This window comes from Fulmarus glacialis, unplaced genomic scaffold (assembly GCF_000690835.1).
Source record: "Fulmarus glacialis isolate BGI_N327 unplaced genomic scaffold, ASM69083v1 scaffold8687, whole genome shotgun sequence".
Lineage (NCBI taxonomy): Eukaryota > Metazoa > Chordata > Aves > Procellariiformes > Procellariidae > Fulmarus > Fulmarus glacialis.
This window is the reverse complement of record NW_009222558.1, coordinates 16,520-30,030: the sequence shown is the minus strand read 5'-3', so window position 1 is coordinate 30,030 and position 13,511 is coordinate 16,520.

Below are 13,511 nucleotides of genomic sequence, written 5' to 3'. Positions count from 1 at the left end.
CGATGATTAACAACATTTCCACATCCATGTAATTTTAATGCATTTCTTCTTGGCTGAAGCCCGGAGTGGTAGGTGATGGACACACCGAAAAGCAGAATGAAGAGCACAGACCATTTTTATTATTAAGGCTGATGAATGCTTGCCTTTAGAAGCCATTTTCAGTTGAGTTCAGCAGACGTTCACCAGCCCTTAACCACTTGACCAGTATTGACTCCTGGTAGTTTGATGTTACACACGCATAATGAATAAGATACAAATACAAGATGACTTTGCTAAGTCAGGGGGAAGGAAAAAAACGGTTCATCAGGTGCACTCATGACTGAAGCTACAGCATAAGCAGGCCTAGATATCTATAACCTATAGCTCAAAGGGACTGCGTCTTGTTTGTGCTACAGCTATTCCCTTGGCGGAGCACAACTATTGAATCTCACGTTTCCAGATACAGTGTCAAATATGAGCTGGACTTCTTTACAGAAAGCGTCAGGGCAGCCTGGGGATGAGCAATCACCTGAGATAAAGAAGTGCTGGAGGGAGCTGCTCTAAGAAATTGTCCTTTGCTTGATACTTCCACATCACTCTGAGGGGGACATAAGGGGACTAGTGTCACTCCTCGCTATCCTTTTTTAATGTGTCTGAGTGAAAGCTGGAGTCCAGTTCTGCTAACATGAAAAATAATCTTTCTGAGCCAGGCACAGTGAAGGGAAGGATAATAATACTAGGTGTAAGGCTGCATTTTTCACGTGCTTTGCTTTTGTCTCCTGACTCGCTTGTTATAATGGTATCGTATTTACCAGCTTGTTTGTCACACTTAGACCTATTGCGTAATTTTTCACCTGTTAAGATCAGACTTTGATTATTTTGTTGTAGTTTGTATTTTTACATGAAAAATATTTTCATTGCTATTCAGCAACAGCTGAAAAATTAATGCCATAAGAATATCAAATATTGTTCCTCCGAAATAAATGCCTTACTATACAAGTGAAACTGAGTCCCTTTCCTTCTCACAGACACGTTATAAGTGACACAAACTGATTACGTGACTACTATGTGTGTGAAATGTTCTAGATGTGCTGCAGTGATCATCAGCAGGGTATTAGAATTCTGACTGTAGAAACATTAGGCAATGCACACCATTTCAAAGATATTTTCCTGTCCTTTTCATTCATACATCTCCCTTCCAAATCACATCTCACTTTTTCATGAGTATCATAGTTGCAATTCTGGCCTTATAGGTTTGAGTTCGCTAGGTTATCAGAAAACCTAAATGTAAAATGTTTTTCTTCTACAAAATCATTTAGTATCCTCCTTCCAAATAAGTTCATTTGTGAAGATAAATTAAATCTTTTAATTGTTATGATTATTGCCAGCATTGCCAGCAGGTCAAGGGAGGTGATCCTTCCCCTCCGCTCGGCACTGATGAGGCCACACCTGGAGTTCTGTGTCCAGTTCTGGGCTCCCCAGTACAAGAGAGACACGGACATACTGGAGGGAGTCCAGCGAAGCGCTGTAAAGATGATTAAGGGGCTGGGGCATCTCTGCTGTGAGGAAAGGCTGAGAGACCTGGGACTGTTCAGCCTGGAGAAGAGAAGGCTCGGTGTGTATAAATACCTGAAGGGAGGGTGCACAGAGGACAGAGCCAGGCTCTTTCCAGTGGTGCCCAGTGACAGGACAAGAGGCAATGGGCACAAACTGAAACACAGGAGGTTCCCTCTAAACATCAGGAAACACTTTCACTGTGAGGGTGACCGAGCCCTGGCACAGGTTGCCCAGGGAGGTTGTGGAGTCTCGATCCTTGGAGATATTCAAAGACGTTTGGACATACTCTTGGGCAACCAGCTCTAGGTGGCCCTGCTTGAGCAGGGGGAGTTGCACCAGATGACCTCCAGAGGTCTCTTCCAACCTCAACCAGTCTGTAATCCTGTGATTATAGAATAGGAATTATGAAGTTGATTTTCATATTTATTGTTACTCAGCATTAACATTGAGAAATTTTTTGTAAATGTTCCCATATTTATTTGTTTATTGTCTCAGCCCATTCCCTCCACCAAGGAATTTGTTTAAAATTAATGTATTTCTTTCGATATCTCAATTTTTGACAAATACTTTTTATTAAAATGTTTTGCCAAAAGTCTCCTGGCCATATATATTGATATCACAGAGGCTTCTTTTTCTTTTTAGTGAAATATAGACATTCCACTTGATCTTTAAGATTTGATATAGGTTCACATAGAGACAAAGACAAATGCAAGGCACATCTGTATAAGCATGTACGCTTGCAGGATGTGGGGGAAAATTGCACTTAAAACATTCAGCTCAATACAGCACGGTATTCTGCCTTGCCAAAAGGAGCTCCTAAGAATAATATTCATGATATTGAAAAACAGCTTAAGACATCTCTTGGCAAACAATTTCAAGGAAGGTAGGAAGGTGAGACAGCTCTGAGGAAGAACCTGCATCCTGGCCCCAGCCGAAAGTCACTTGGCTGCCTTGCTAATGCTCAGGCTTAAGAATCAAAGGGCACCCAGCAGTTAATGGCTCTAGATAAGCCAGTGCTGAGTCCTCACGGAGTGCTGTCTGCAAACAGCTGGACTTTGCAATGCCACCTAATTTTGGGCCTCTTGGTCTAACAAGTGAAAAGTACAGCTGGCGGCTGTGGCTGTTTCAGGCTCACCCCTTGCCACAAGCACCTCAACCGCAGCGAGGGGCTGTCCCACCTCCCCTCCTCCCTTCCCCGGGTGTGCCTCCTTGCCCCGCGGAGGGCAGAAGACCTCAACCGCAGCGAGGGGCTGTCCCACCACCCCTCCTCCCTTCCCTGGGTGTGCCTCCTTGCCCCGCAGAGGGCAGAAACCCAACCTCAGGCTGTGCCATCTTAGGGAGGTGAATCTGCAGAAGCAGAGAAGTGCTCCTACTTCCCTGCTCCTCACCAAAACAGCAGTTACAGATCCTCTCCGGAGCTGCGAAGGAACCAGGGTAGTAGTAGAGCCACTCCTTTCAGCGTGAGATTTGTTCAGCCATATTAAAGTATCTCGTTTTTAAGCACAGCCTGACTGTAACTATAGCAGTAGCTTTCCGATTCAGACATCAGGTGGGACTTCATTTAAATCAGCACAATGTAAAGCAGATTTAGGAATGAGACACCAGTTACTGGTTTCAAAGGACGGTCAGGGCAGCTTGAACTGAAAAGTGGCGTGTTTTCTCCCACCAGCTACTACTTAAGTTGCCTTCTCTTGAGAAAATTACAGGTGTATTATGGTAAATCCTTTTGGGAAACACTACATCTCATTACAAGTCAGCAACAACACCAGTCCTGTACCAATCAACATTTTCACTGAACTGATTAGAAAACTTTTATTGCCTAGTAGGGTAATCAAGACAAGTACACATCCATTTTAAAAACAAACAACCTTTGTAATCTTATGACTGTAAACACTTGTTTTATTGAGTGACTTACATTCCCCCTACGGAGCAAAGCAGCAAAAAGTCAGTCATTTAGTCAGAAAGGCAAACACTGGCATTGCCAGGAGAAAGAAGGGCTTTATAGCCTCTAAAGCAGCATAATCTGACTGTACCTCCTGCCACCTTTCCAACTGGCAGTGCAGCAGAAGTGGATTTTAGCCACCGCTCTCAGGTATTGCAGCGGGAACATCTAGCTGCTACGAAGCTCAGTCTAGTGTTCCTTCGTAAGAAGGCTACCATGATTACCCCAAACAAATAAGTGGACTAAAACTGAAAAATCTCCATGTTGTTGTCAAATAAAACATTGTTTTCAAGATCCTGTGAATGTATTCGCAGATAAAAGCAGGCTGGGTGGGGCAGAGAGCATCGTATCGAGTCATACTTGCAGGACTTGGCTGGAGAGCGGTGCTGTGCTCTGTACCTCCGAGCAGCCCAGCTCTGGTGCTGGCAGAGGCGGGAGAGGTCGTGCCACCAGAGCAGACTTACTGCAAGCTCCATTCTCTGCTAAAGGAGGCACTTAAAACCAGCTACAATGGTTTTGTTTTGCTTTAATCATTAATCAAAAGCAAATAAAATGCAATGAAGGAGAGCAAACGCACACCGTCGCGCAAATGCAAGCAGGTGTTTGAAACGCAGGGCAGGTTACCGTGGCTAATTCGGAGGAATGGAGGTGGGGGAGAGGGAGGAGAGGAGCTCGGAAGGCAAAAATTTGCTTTCATTGGGTAACTGCATTCACAGCAGAGATTCCTGAGTTTTTACCTCATGTGAGCAAAGAACATTTTACCTCTGCTGAAGGTGGCTTGACGTGTTATACAGTATATGACTAGGTTGTTTGAGCTGTGCGGTTTAGACATGTGGACGGCCGCTTGTGCTGGAAACATACCTGAAACTATCTCCACTCGTCTTTTTCCTTCAGTAGGCACTAATTCTCCTGTGTCACTGCAGTCTAGCTTACTCAGCAATGTACTGCTGTAAGCTTGTTTTGTTCGCAAGGAATACATCAGCACGGAAGGCAAACCTCCCTGGCGAGGCTGACAATGCAGTCCTCTGAAAAAAAGGATTTAACGAGGAAGGAGGGAGTCCAGCCTGGTCTCCCAGTCAGATTCTTACTTTGTAAGTATTTTTATAACTGCCAGTTCCGAAAACTGAAACTGAGGTCCAAAAGAACAATTAGGAAGTGGGGAGAGAAAACAAACTGGGTCATTGATGGTTAGATTTGTAGATTATGGTTATTAGTCAAAATGGCAGCACCTGTAGCCCGATGGGCTACAGGCTCAAAGGCTGTTAATGCATCACAAGTAACATGATTTGGGGATATGAAAAGAGAAAAATCACAGTGTGAGATTTAAGTCCTAGTTTCTACTTTGAAAACTGCCTTTTCAAGAAAGAGAAGCCCAATACTCCCCATTCACATGCTAATTCCCTTGTTTCAACAAACTGGTATTCTCTTTCACCTGTTTACATTAGCATAAAATGAGGAGCTTGAATCTGCATTTTTCATAGGCTTCAAAAGGCAACCAGGCTTCAAAATTTCCAACATGCAACTACTCGGGAATAGTTCATACATGCAAAATGCCAAAGTATTGTAAATGCAATACTCATTTGCCTCCTGCATCCAGAATGTAATTTCCATTTTTATTTTAATCACTAGTGATCCATTGTTCCAAATTTCTTTAAATAAATATCCCCCACTGCTGCCCATAGCTTCTGCAGAAACAATTTTGAATATTTTGCAGGCAAAAATAGCAGAAGGGTTGAAATTCATGCCGTTCCTCTCCAGAGTAGATGACTGATGAAATGCACATTTCAAAGCCTGTGAAAATATGAGCCAGAAATAAATAGCAAATGAGATTATCCTTATATTGATTTCTCTGCAGTACGTTCTGATTAACTGGCAAATCAAAGAGGGTTTTTTCCAGCTGCCCCACCAAGATCACATTCTTCATTCTCCATATGTGTGGCTTCTGATAAGTAAGTGCTTCTTTTCATTATCGGATACCTGGGGGCTTTTCTGCTCTGCTATCCAAAAAGCTTGGTCTTCTTCCTGCATGTCTGAACTTTCAAAAGGTGGATTCTAATACTCTCTTTGTTCTCTACAAAAGACTCCACCACAAAATTTGTTGTTCAGATCTTTTACAGCCTATTTCAAAACCAGCACGTCTCGCTGAAAGCGTTCTGGTGCACTTGGTCCTTCTTAAGGTGTTAAAGCAGCCACTGGGACAATTTATCTGAGCCTGTGGGACATTTTCTATCACTAGAAGATTTTTGCAGAATTCAAAACCACTGTGTTTATCTGAAAGACTTTCTGTGATATAATCAATGGTTAGTTCAAGGACTCTGTTGCTGGTGTTATGATGAGATGTCTAGCCTGAACTTCTTCACGATGGTACCAAAATATCTAAGGGCTAGTAGTCTAACCTGCCCTAATCATAATTAAAAAAACCCAATGTTAATGATCACTGTGACACCAGTCTAGGTGTCACGACAAAGAGCAATATTGGGCCTTTACCTTTGTTCTGATGGGAATGTGCGGCTGACTTTCAAACACTAAACAGCAGCCCAGATGTTCAGCTGCCTGTGACCCAAGGCTTGCTTTTGCGGGGCACAGCTGTGACGGCTGAGTTTTACTTAGAAAGTTGCTGTCCAGCTGCAAGAAAAGTGTGAGCTAAAGCCACGTGAAAGTAAGTACACAGGCAGAAGTGAAATTGTAGAGGCAGTGAGAGTTAGCTGGGAAATACCGGGCAGGGAGAGGGAGATGCAACACCCTAAGAAAGAAGGCAGAGACTCAGCAGGCTGCAGCTTGGCCGGACGAGGGATCACGACCTTCTCCAAAGAGCCATGGAAATGAAACCTTCCCCTCCTGACCAACAGCTGCCTGCCTGCCTGGTAATACTTGTAATACGTAGCCGAGTAGCCTGTACTTTACTTAAGTAATAGTTAATAGTCAAGTAATACTTAGCTGAGTAGCCTGTTAGTTGTACCTATGGACTGTATGCATTAGTTAATACAAATAGTTGCCGTGTGTTTTTAAACCTTGCAGTCTTTTGGCATAGTAGAAGGTGCCCAAGGAAAAATGACATATGGAGAAAAGGTTGCAGGTGTGAGCGCTAGTCCTGGCTCTTTTCCTCCTCTCCCTCTGCCCCGGCTTCATTTCTTCTTGCCACGCAGTAAGACTTCAAGGCTTGAAGTCACCACATATCACCAACTAAAATGGAGATGGATAACATGCGTCACTAGATAGTACTGCTATCTAACAGAAGGGGTTGCTGTGAAGGGGTGAAGAATTTTTTTCCACTGGTAAGTGGCATCAGCGGTCTCTCTCTGGCCATATTTAAAGGGAGAATAAACTAGGACGTTAAATTCTGACAGTGCCTCTTTAACCAGAAGAAGGAAGGAATAGGCTCACACTAGAGGGCACATTGAGCTTGGATTTTATACATCCTATTCCAAACCAGAATGATAAGGTGAAAAACAGCAAGGTTGAAAACAGCTACCCTGTATGACTGAATCCTCCTAGATGGCAAATTGCAGCATGCCTTTAAAATGCTCCAACCCCTAGGCCCCACAGACTATGGAGTAGGCAGTGGGTTGTGTTACTTCTGTGTATGAAATAGAATTTTTCCTGTGTCTGGTACCACATCCATCAACACTGCAGAAAAATAAATCCCTGGGACAGTCACGACTGGTACTTCATACAGGGGCAAGGAGAAAGGAGGAAAGAAAAATATCACACTGTAGGCACGTTCTCACTAATTGATGGCAAAATGATCTAAAAGCTTTAATTGGAAGGAAACAACATACAGTATAGAGATCGGTGAGGGACAAATTCAAGGACTGCTCCCAAATGAAGACTGGGGGAAATTTCACATTAAGCGTCAGGAACAGTATCTCCATGTACATTTGGCAGGTAGCGTGGCACCACAGGGGTAAATCCATACAGAGCAATGGTTTGTTTTGAGGACTTGATACCTCCATTATTCACGTTTCAGGCTAGCTCTAGGCTGGAAGCCTGCTGGCAGCTGAGGAGTGCTAGGTGCACCCCTGGAACACATCTCCCCCTTTGAGCTTCCCCCAGAAGGCAGAGATCAGCCCCCCCGGGCAGCCCAAGGCATCATTAGAAACACGATTAGGAGATTTGCTTCACAAATGCTAATCCAATTTAAAACGTTACTATAGACACATCCAGCCTGGCGAGCTGTAAAAATGCATCCCCGAGGAGTTGTTTGCTTTGTGCCAGGCAGGGGGTGGACTTCAACACAAGCTGGAGAACCAGCCCAAGGTCCCCGCACCGGTGCCTCCACTTGGAGGGCAGGGTTCAGGAGCTATTGTGTACGTAGCTTCACGTCCCATAAGTGGTCTTGTGTTGGCAAGGCTGAAAGTCAGAGCAAATGGTGCAATAGGAGTAACTTCACCGAATTTGTGATTTGTGCCACACAAAGGTGTATTGTGCGGTAAAGGAGAAGTAGTGCCCACCTGGCAGGACTAATACAGTAGGGTCTGAGCAAGAACAACTGAAACTGCCACCCATCCGTGGTTTGATTTACGTCTTTCCTCTACAGGGGTGGTTAGAAGGTAAACCAGTTTTGATTCTTACTGCTTATGCTATCAGTAGCAGTGATAACAACAGTAACTCCTACTAAATATTTTGGGGAGTGTAAGTAAAAGGAAGGAAGGGATACAGATATTCTGAAATATTGTTCTTTCAAAACAGTATACAGGAGGGGCTGCACCATGCATTATTTCCCTCCAAATAAATCCCCCTAACCTTGCAGCTGTGTGACCGCTGCTGGAGTGACAAGCCAGGTTCATATCACTTTTTGCCGACATTCCTCAAAGCAGCCGAAACGAGCCATCCTCCAAAATTAAAGACAGCAGGACTGATTTAACTATAACTGAAGACAGAGAGATTGAGCTTTGCGTGCTAATAATAAATTGTAAGCTTACCAATGACGGCAGGAAACTGCAATAAAAATACAATATACGCAGAACGAGACTGCGCATCAAAGAATCCCTGTCTCCCGTGGGAGAAGCTCTCCGCTACACCCCAGCACCTGTGGAGCAAGGTAAGAAAGTGCAGTGGGTTGTTTAAGTGTGCCATCTAGTGACTGCCGTGTGCTTGACTGAGGACTGCCTGTGGAGAAGTCACGACTTCCAGCGCCTCTATATAGGAATTCCTCGCGTTTCTCTTTTTCAGAACACCTGTATGTCCCAGAGGTTTCGCTGGATGCTTCGAACTGCTGGTATCGCCGCAGTTACTGGTGATCTGGTTACTGGAGAAGGTAAGAGGGAGTGGGTTCAGCCTTTAGAGTCTACTTCGGTGGAGTCACTGAGCATTCAACAGTTACCGTCGCTCTGTAATCTGTGAAATAACTGCCTTACCCTGTGGGCGCTACATTCTGTTCCTCAGCTGTGAAGAAATGTGGAAACGGGAGGGGAAGAAGGGAGGGTGACACACCATTATTTTATGATATTCCTTTTTTTTCCTTCCTTTCTATCCAGAGTGGGGAATTATCTCAAATACAGCAATGTTGACTTCATCAGCAGAATGAAGTTCCTTCTCAAGGCGTAGCACTAAAGCCCCTGGAGTTTGTAGAATAAAAATAAATTAAATGGGGGTGAACTATATTTCCCATCGTGGCACGAATATGAACTCCAGCCTCTTTTGCTGTCCCAGCGACAGTGTGCTGGAACCTCTGAGACTGAGGCTGCTGGGGAATTACTGCTGTTATCCTTGGCGACTGCCCCTCCTTCACCGACGCTTCTCTGGTAGCTCCCCTTCCCTTGCTCTGTTAGCCACCTCTGCATATGCAAATTTAAAAAGCTAAACATGCTAGCTGCAAAAAATAATCAAGTTAACTTGCTTTACCTCTTACCGATATATAGAACCACCAAAGACTAGACCAAACTAGGCTTTGCTTGGAGGACAGACACTGAGAACAGTGCAGATGTTACACGTCAGAAAAAACGATGAGGCATTTTGCTCATTGAGAGCATCGTAGGGGACGCTTAACATTTTTTTCCATGAGAAATACTTTTCAGATAATTATTTTCACAACTTAAAAATGCATATCTGTCGTAATAAGTCCTTCGATGTGTCCTAGGAAAGCAAAATGGGTATCAGTTCTCTGCTAAAAAATATTTGAAAGACAGGACAGTATAGACTACAAACCCAGGCGTTCTTCTACCGGCAATGTAGGACAAACAGAGATGCAAGAGGCAGGGGAACACCACATTGCACATGTTTGCTATTTTCAATGATTCTCAATAATTGGAAAAGAGGGAAAAACCCTCAGGTGCCTCAGGGATGGGGGTAGCTGTTGCATATTGCCAGGCAGTCAGCCTGTAGCTTTCCGGGAATACAGGAGTTCAGACAGCGGGAAAGATGGTCAGTCAAATTTTACTAATCATCTCTCATTGCAGAGTTTTTAGTGTGACACGACTACAGGAATCCTTCACCCAGCTTTGGGTGGTAGAAGAATACAGACAGAAGATAAGAAAATTTGGAAGTAATTAATCACACGATTTTAAAGAAAAACCAAACAGCCAGCTGGCACTTAGTGACACTTTTCTCACCTCTCTTTAGGAGAGGGTTTCATCAGAGATTGCTTACTCGCATGGAGGGAACGCACTGGTAGCAAGTCTTGTCTCAGACAGCTTCAGCTATTTACAGAGAGGATTTGCCTTAGTCTCAGGCAAATCTGTTTGGACTATCAGTGGAAATCCAGCGTGGGGATGGGATAAGGTCAGTAATATTAGCCAAATCCTATTAAACTTCAGGGATTCAGATTGCTTCCTCAAAAAGAGCCATTCAAAGGGTGGGTTTAAGTCTAGAAAATTCAGAATGATAAATCCAAATTGAATCCTTTTAATCTCTCTCCATTTATCAGCATTCTTTTCCTTGCGGGAGAGACAGGCTAAAAATGATGACGGTGGTGTTGGTACAATACTAGCATTGTCTCCTCTTTAACGTTACAAAAGCAATTCAAAATAGCACTGCAATCATTACAAGAAAAATTGTAATTCATTCCTTTGCAAGGGATTTGCAAACAGAGTTCTACTGAAGAAGCTGTTATCTGAGGGCACCGCATGGCAGAAGCAAGGCTAACCTGGTTTCTTACGCTGCCCGGCTGCTGCTGGTTGCTGCCTTGTAACGTGATGAGCGGCGCTGGCTGTTCAGGAGTTGGAGGATCTGAAGAGAGCACGGGCCTGCCTGTTCCCTTCAAAGGGATGCTGTCTGCTGGGCCAGGTCAATCTACATTGAAAAGAGAGAATGGCTTGATAGCCCTGATGGTGACTTGGAAATACCAAAAGTTATAGTCAAATAATTTTTATGTTGGGTTGGACATCAATAACTCCAAAAAAACTTCATTTGGCATGCTCAGCCTAGCATATATGTGTTACTTCATAGGGCTTTGGTACCAGTATTGCATGTCACTCAGTTAAATCTGTGCAAGTGGTTAAAAATAGAGAAATTATAGGAAGGATTTGTATGTGCGTGCGCACGCATTGGGAGAATCACCAAGAGTTAATAATTTTTTAATGTTTTCTTTTTTAGTACCGTTGGGTAGCAAAGTAATTTGCATTTGACATCCACAATTTGCTGGTAAGAGAGCAACTAACATTTAACTCATTACTGTTTTTAAGAGACTAATATCAGCTTCCAGAAGCTAGCTGATTTTCTGACGCATAATTATACTGACAGCAAAGACCATCGTAACCTCACAGCCACTTACCTGAGGGCTCAGAGCTGCCTTGGGTCCTCAGCAGGCAGCCAAACAAGGTAGCGTCTCACCAGAGTACTTTGTCGCACATCTCCCATTTTGGTGGTAGGGGCCGTTCTCCCCAGGCAGTCTGCGGGCGGGAGGCTGCAATCTTTAGGCCTCCAAGAAGAGAATTTCAAAGGGAGGAGGGAGCATGAAAGAAGAGGTTGCCTAGTAGAAAGCAGCACATACCAAAAGGATAAAGAGAGGAAGAAAGAAGCAGTTGGTTGAGCTTTATCTCCTTAACTTTATCCACAGGCAGACAACAGGCAGGACTCGGTCTGGCAGATGACCTAACGGCTTTGATCTTCCTTGTGCATCCAGCGTAGGTTCCTCAGCAACTCCCAAGGCAGCTGGCACTACAGAAAAAATGATCTCTGAGTTGCCAGGTGTGTCTTTTGTAACACAATAGCTGCTCAGTAGGAACGGGAATGAAATGGCCAATGTATTTCTTGTGAAATAAGGGTTACTTGACCAGAGCTTGACCCTTTTTGGAAGTAAAAGACAAGGCACATAGGGAAAATAAATAGCTTCAGAAAAATAAACAATCATCTCCAATCAAAAACATGAATTTTAACGTATTAGCCCCTCAGGCTCACTTGCTCATGCTCTCTTTTTCATGTTACATATGAGCAGCAAGGGGGGATGCTCCACGTAAGAGAGAGAAAAGAAGATGCTCTCACAGCTCTGGGGATTTGACATAGGAACTATTGCCTATAACCAAAGCAACCAATTTGGAAGTGAAGAATTTCTCCTGAAGCATAGAAGTAGCAGCAGCTGATGTCATGAACAAAAGTAGGCAGGTGAACAGAAATAGAGCAACAGAAAAATGGATATGAGAATCACAGTCCAGAATTTCAGAAGCAACAGTAATTCATAAGCAACGAGCTATAAAAAGCAAAACTGACTGAGAAAGGGAGCCATCATCAGCTTGCATGAAAATGCAAATCCCTACCACCTGTGTGTAGCATTTGTGGCAGCGTGAATGCTACTTGATGGGCACGCACACAAATCACAAATGCTGCTTCTCTGAAGGAAGATATGCAAGTTCTATTTACGTTCATCCAAAACTGCATTGAGAAGAAAAAAACAATTAAGATATTGGAAGTGTTCAAAACAGGTTACCTAAATCAGAGATATTAATCCAGTAAGAGAATTCCCGAGTGCTGACTCACACGTACCTGAAACACAACTCCTACCTATCTCAGTGCAAACAGTTGCCATAGATATCCGTGGACCTGCGAGAAGACAGGGCTGCGCAGAAAGAGCCATGTTTCCCTCCCAGGGCTCTGCGGGGCAGCCTTTCTGCCTAAAAGATGCTGCTTGATGAAGCCTTGGTAGATCAGATGCCATTTAAAGCTACCCTATCCTTGCTGGCTTGCTTTTTTGTGGGAGGCTCTGCTTGGAGGTCTTAGGGGTTTAAAGGCAGTGCGGTGACAAAAGGCAATGAAAAGCCCCACATGCTAATCATGGGTAAGCAAAGCTCACGTACCGTGTTCTGTGTCACTGCGCCTGTGGGCAAAACTTGACTGCTTCTAGTCCAGATAATATACCTGTGCTCTGCTGCACGCTGCCTGCTCACGTGGAATGGGCTCTTCTCCTTGTCTGTAGCCGCCAAGTCACACCCTTCTTGTCAATAAGCTGCAGTATATTCGCACCAGCAGGACTAACGACACCCTTGGGTGGAGTTGACTCAGCTACTGGAGATTAAATCGCTCCTCTCTCTTGCACACTTCATGGTCACTAATGCCCTGAGTTGTACTAGTGCCATGTTCTAAGCTATACGGGTAGCATGATTTACCAGAAATAAGACCTGGTTTAGACCAGCTAATATTATCTGATAATATGTAGAAGTGGTGATGATCAGGGTTACATCAATAGCTGAAACTTTAAGATAGAAAATTAGTTTGTGTTTTCCCACTACATTTGTTTCTCCCATGTACACATCTGCTTTTCTAATTAATTGTCCTACCTGGACATCCTTTCTTTCTAAATACTACAGGCGTTCACATTCCTAGGAATGCCCTTAAGTATCAGGACATGGTTCTCCTGCAAACGTGCATTTTAAAGTTTGCAGAACTCAGGCTAAAGCCCTAGTCTAAAATCACAGTGTATGATCTCCTTTTAGAGATAATAGAAACGAGTAATTCTGGGAAAGTTTGTATTGACAAGAAGAAGAAGAAAAAATGTGGCACCTTTCAAAATAAAAAAAATTACACATAGCCTTGGAAAATACTGGTTCAATTTTTCAAAATTAACATAAAACAGTACAACTCTGCAGAGAATCAGTCTAAA